This window comes from Oncorhynchus tshawytscha, unplaced genomic scaffold, assembly GCF_018296145.1.
Source record: "Oncorhynchus tshawytscha isolate Ot180627B unplaced genomic scaffold, Otsh_v2.0 Un_contig_3376_pilon_pilon, whole genome shotgun sequence".
NCBI lineage: Eukaryota > Metazoa > Chordata > Actinopteri > Salmoniformes > Salmonidae > Oncorhynchus > Oncorhynchus tshawytscha.
The window spans coordinates 34983-41416 of NW_024608021.1; the positions used below are offsets into that span (position 1 = coordinate 34983).

A 6434-nucleotide genomic window follows, 5' to 3' on the forward strand; every position below is an offset into this window, starting at 1 on the left:
GAACTCGCACACCGTATCAGCGTATTCGTCAATGTTGTTGTCTGACGCAATGTCTGAAACATCTCCCAGTCCACGTGATGGAAGCAGTCTTGGAGTGTGGAGTCAGCTTGGTCGGACCAGCGTTGGACAGACCTCAGCGTGGGAGCTTCTTGTTTTAGTTTCTGTCTGTAGGCAGGGATCAACAAAATGGAGTCGTGGTCAGCTTTTCCGAAAGGGGGCGGGGCAGGGCCTTATATGCGTCGCGGAAGTTAGAGTAACAATGATCCAGGGTCTTTCCACCCCTGGTTGCGCAATCAATATGCTGATAAAATTTAGGGAGTCTTGTTTTCAGATTAGCCTTGTTAAAATCCCCAGCTACAATGAATGCAGCCTCCGGATAAATCGTTTCCAGTTTGCAGAGAGTTAAATAAAGTTCGTTCAGAGCCATCGATGTGTCTGCTTGGGGGATATATATACGGCTGTGATTATAATCGAAGAGAATTCTCTTGGTAGATAATGCGGTCTACATTTGATTGTGAGGAATTCTAAATCAGGTGAACAGAAGGATTTGAGTTCCTGTATGTTTCCTTCATCACACCATGTCACGTTGGCCATAAGGCATACGCCCCCGCCCGTCTTCTTACCAGAGAGATGTTTGTTTCTGTCGGCGCGATGCGTGGAGAAACCCGCTGGCTGCACCGCTTCGGATTGCGTCTCTCCAGTGAGCCATGTTTCCGTGAAGCAGAGAACGTTACAGTCTCTGATGTCCCTCTGGAATGCTACCCTTGCTCGGATTTCATCAACCTTGTTGCCGAGGTATTGAACTAGGTAGACTGAGCATAGAGCTAAAGGCTATAACCACGGGAAGAAACTGTTCAGATTGGGGTCTATAACATCCAATCACTTAGGTTTACAGCAGCTGACAGTTGCAATTTCATTGCTAATAACTCAAACTTCCTTTTTCAGATGAAGACATCATCTCTGTACAGATGTAGGATCTGAATTTGATCACCCTGTTGCAGGAAAACTAAAACTTGCAGTGTATTTGATGTTTTAAAAGGCTTCTGAAGTTTGTAATTTCCACTTTCCACTTTAAAATGTTAATTATAATCCACATCATTTTTCTGCTTCAGTAAACTGTCTCAAATTAAGATCCTACATCTGTAGCAAAACACCTGTCTTCCATGTATTCTCCTTTGACCATTTGACATCTTTTATTTACTGTTGTTGAGGCTGGTTGAATGAGTTGCCTATGAAAGCTACTTCATCTGTGAGAAAACAGGCGGCTGCACCAGTGACTGTAAGTTATGTGATTTCCTCATATGAAATTAAAAGTATGTTTGTAGCCTACGCAGTTACAAAATGGCTGTTGAAACTGTAACACATATTTCTCAGTACATTAGAAGTCGGATAAATGTGTTGAGACGTAGGAAAGATAGGCAACCTCTCGTTGGTCTTGGCTTTCTACACACTATTATAAGGTTAGTCGATGTCAGACATTCAATAGTCAGAGTAGGTTGGAGCTAAGATCACTTATCATGCTGACACACCTGATGGTCTCTGTGAACTGATCTGAACAGGTTTAGGCTGGTCATCTATGATATGTAGGTTATATACAGTACATTCTCTGTCCTGCTACTGGAAGGACTATAACATTATGTGAACTGATCTGAACAGGTTTAGACTGGTCATCTATGATATGTAGGTTATATACAGTACATTCTCTGTCCTGCTACTGGTAGGACTATAACATTATGTGAACTGATCTGAACAGGTTTAGGCTGGTCATCTATGATATGTAGGTTATATACAGTACATTCTCTGTCCTGCTACTGGTAGGACTATAACATTATGTGAACTGACCTGAACAGGTTTAGACTGGTCATCTATGATATGTAGGCTATAGCCGAGGTATAGACCTTGATCTGCATATCACTAACAAACTGCTATTATACATTATAACCTAGTCTACTTTACATAATATAACATATCACTAACAACCCACTACTATACATTATAACCTAGTCTACTTTACATAATATAACATATCACTAACAACCCACTACTATACATTATAACCTAGTCTACTTTACATAATATAACATCTACATATCACTAACAACCCCTACTATACATTATAGCCTAGTCTACTTGACATAATATAACATCTGCATATCACTAACAACCCACTACTATACATTATAACCTAGTCTACTTTACATAATATAACATCTACATATCACTAACAACCCACTACTATGCATTATAACCTAGTTAGTCTACTTTACATTATATAACATCTCTTACCTGTTGCATAAAACCTTTCTGAATGGATCAATGATTTCCCCCTCAGATCAATCATGTCCGTTTTAGCCCTTCTGTCTACATTCTCAGATACATTTAGAAAATAACAGATTGAAAGACAATAAATATCCTACTTTTAATTAATACAAATAATTGTGTTGCTGTACTGTCTATAACTACCTTAACAAACAGTGACTTATTATTATTATTATTATTATTGTTGCTGTACTGTCTATAACTACCTTATCAAACAGTGATTTATTATTATTATTGACAGTTACCATGGAAATGTCATTTCACAACTACATATTCATGTGATTGTATTAAATCACCTGACTGTTTCGATATGTCTATTAGTAAATGTTTTATAAGAGATCATTAATAAATTATAACAATTCAAGAATTACTGTGTTAACCACAACCAACATGTTGGATCTCTGTTTAGGGGTCAGTGCTCTAAAATGAGTCTCTCTAGGGAGAGAGAGGAGGGGGCCCTGCCTCTAAAATTAGACTCTCTGGGGAACATGACACCAAATCTAAGAGGTGAGATGACAATTTTAGAAATAATTATTAAGAGTTTACACATTTGTTTTTTCATCAGAAATGGTTGCTTACCTTCAATATTACTGTTCTAAGATGATCAGTTAATAGATTTTAGATGGGTATATCTTTATTAAATAACTATTATTATCAGTTAATAGATTTTAGATGGGTATATCTTTATTAAATAACTATTATTATCAGTTAATAGATTTAAGATGGGTATATCTTTATTAAATAACTATTATTATCAGTTAATAGATTTTAGATGGGTATATCTTTATTAAATAACTATTATTATCAGTTAATAGATTTTAGATGGGTATATCTTTATTAAAGAACTATTATTATCAGTTAATAGATTTTAGATGGGTATATCTTTATTAAATTACTATTATTATCAGTTAATAGATTTTAGATGGGTATATCTTTATTAAATAACTATTATTATCAGTTAATAGATTTTAGATGGGTATATCTTTATTAAATTATTATTACTATTATTTTCAGTTAATATATTTTAGATGGGTATATCTTTATTAAATGATTATTACTATTATTATCAGTTAATAGATTTTAGATGGGTATATCTTTATTAAATTATATCTTTATTATTACTATTATTTTCAGTTAATAGATTTTAGATGGGTATATCTTTATTAAATTATTATTACTATTATTATCAGTTAATAGATTTTAGATGGGTATATCTTAAATTATTACTACTATTATTTTCAGTTAATAGATTTGAGATGGGTATATCTTAAATTATTATTACTATTATTATCAGTCAATAGATTTTAGATGGGTATATCTTAAATTATTATTACTATTATTTTCAGTTAATATATTTTAGATGGGTATATCTTTATTAAATTATTATTACTATTATTATCAGTTAATAGATTTTAGATGGGTATATCTTAAATTATTATTACTATTATTATCAGTTAATATATTTTAGATGGGTATATCTTTATTAAATTATTATTACTATTATTATCAGTTAATAGATTTTAGATGGGTATATCTTTATTAAATTATTATTACTATTATTATCAGTTAATAGATTTTAGATGGGTATATCTTTATTAAGTTATTATTACTATTAATATCAGTTAATAGATTTTAGATGGGTATATCTTTATTAAATAACTATTATTATCAGTTAATAGATTTTAGATGGGTATATCTTTATTAAATAACTATTATTATCAGTTAATAGATTTTAGATGGGTATATCTTTATTAAATTACTATTACTATTATTTTCAGTTAATAGATTTTAGATGGGTATATCTTTATTAAATTATTATTACTATTATTTTCAGTTAATAGATTTTAGATGGGTATATCTTAAATTATTATTACTATTATTATCAGTTAATAGATTTTAGATGGGTATATCTTTATTAAATTATTATTACTATTATTATCAGTTAATAGATTTTAGATGGGTATATATTTATTTCGTTATTATTACTATTATTATCAGTTAATAGATTTTAGATGGGTATATCCTTATTAAATTATTATTACTATTATTATCAGTTAATATATTTTAGATGGGTATACCTTTATTAAATTATTATTACTATTATTGTCAGTTAATAGATTTTAGATGGGTATATCTTTATTAAATTATTATTACTATTATTATCAGTTAATAGATTTTAGATGGGTATATCTTAAATTATTATTACTATTATTATCAGTTAATAGATTTTAGATGGGTATATCTTTATTAAATTATTATTACTATTATTATCAGTTAATATATTTTAGATGGGTATATCTTTATTAAATTATTATTACTATTACTTTCAGTTAATATATTTTAGATGGGTATATCTTAAATTATTATTACTATTATTATCAGTTAATAGATTTTAGATGGGTATATCTTTATTAAATTATTATTACAAAAAACATTTGACTCTCTGAAATGAAAACATCAAATTATAATCAAATATATAGATTTTATGACATGTCTGTCATTGAAAAGCCCCATGCCATGATTAGATAGTGAAACAACACCAATCTCTTTTATAATTTATTTTAACAGTAAAAGTTCATTTATGACAGTTTCTGAAAATGGATATATAGCGTTTTGGAGTTAAACTCTTCTTATGTTTCCCCATCTGAGCTCAGAGTAGATGAGAGATGTAATGTTTGTCTCTTTTGTGTTGTAGCCCAATCAAGCAGGAGAGACCAGCCTCCCCTGTACCCAGCTGTGTGTCCCTGAAGAGTGACCGGTCTATGGGTCATCCTATAATGTTTAGAGAGGAAGACTTTTCTACTGAACAAAGGTAAGAAGAACTCATGGGTCCTGGTCAGTGAGTTAAACAACACTGTCTCTAGTCATTTCTCATCTCCCATTTTCCCATTTATTGTTGTTGTTTTCATAATCCATAGGCTAATCATTTTGTCCATTTTCATAGTCCTAAAACAATATTAAACAGACACAATGTTTCCTCCGTGTGTGTGTGTGTGTGTGTGTGTGTGTGTGTGTGTGTGTGTGTGTGTGTGTGTGTGTGTGTGTGTGTGTGTGTGTGTTTGTACCTCCTGGATGAGGAGATGTAATCTCATGTTTTGTCCACAGAAACCAACAGGAGAGATCAGAGTCAGAGAATCTCAGTGGTCAGTCTTCCCAGAGTCATCAAACAGACCTGGACTCCATATTCAGTGTATGTGGTCCTGTTATGTACATTTGTTTTTGTTTATCATTCATTAATGTGTTAATGAGAAAGCATTTATTCTCTTGCTTAACTTAATTACTTAATTTTTTTCAGATGCTTGAAGAGAAAATTATGACATTTGTGAGGAACGAGCTGAAGATGTTCAAGAGGATTCTTAGTCCAGAACTCCCAGAAGGCTTTGAGAGTCAGAAGCAGGATAAGGAAGTGGTGGACGCTGAAGATGAAGCAGGAGAGCAGTGCCAGAGGGGGCTCTGAAGATCACACTGCACGTCCTGAGGAAAATGAACCAGAAGGAGCTTGCTGACACACTGGAGAAAAGTATGAGCTGTCTGCCTCATGTTGAATGGTGTTTATAATATTTTAGTAGTTTTACAACAAACATTGAAAAGCTGTAGCTAAAAAAAAGGCTGTAGCTAAAGTACAGCTAAAGTAGCTGTGTAACTCAATGATTTTGTAGCTGCCTTACCACAACACCTAGTGACCTCATCAAGTAGCAGCAGGGATGTGTTGTGTTGATTAATTTAGATTGAGAGACAACATTAATAATAGCATCAATAAAATTATATTAATATAATCAGTCACACCAGTCTGTAATGCTTTATGAAAACATTTACACATTTTTACAGTCAGTAAACCTATTACAGCTACCCCCTACTTTGTGCAATTTCCGCCTGAAGACATCTAAATAAGACACCCAAATCTAACAGCCTGTAGCTCAAGCACAGAACCAAGGATATGCATATTCTTGGTACCATTTGAAAGAAAGGTGTCCCAGACAAGTATCCCAAATGTACCCAAGTGGCCAAATTGGTGAAGGTATACATTTTGAAACAAATAACTATATACAAAATACCAAAAGGGTATCCTAACACACCCCGCCCAAAAAAAAAGATTTGAGAAAAAAAGGGAAAAA

The 6434-nt window shown here is 32.3% G+C and overlaps 1 long non-coding RNA gene across 1 annotated transcript; it reads left to right on the forward strand.

Annotated features, from left to right (window-relative positions):
• Positions 1-670: 670 nt before the first annotated feature.
• On the forward strand, positions 671-6102 carry LOC121843216. Its single transcript, XR_006081470.1, has 5 exons — positions 671-1279; positions 2729-2826; positions 5015-5131; positions 5425-5509; positions 5615-6102. It is a non-coding gene; the product is annotated as an uncharacterized LOC121843216 (long non-coding RNA).
• Positions 6103-6434: the final 332 nt, after the last annotated feature.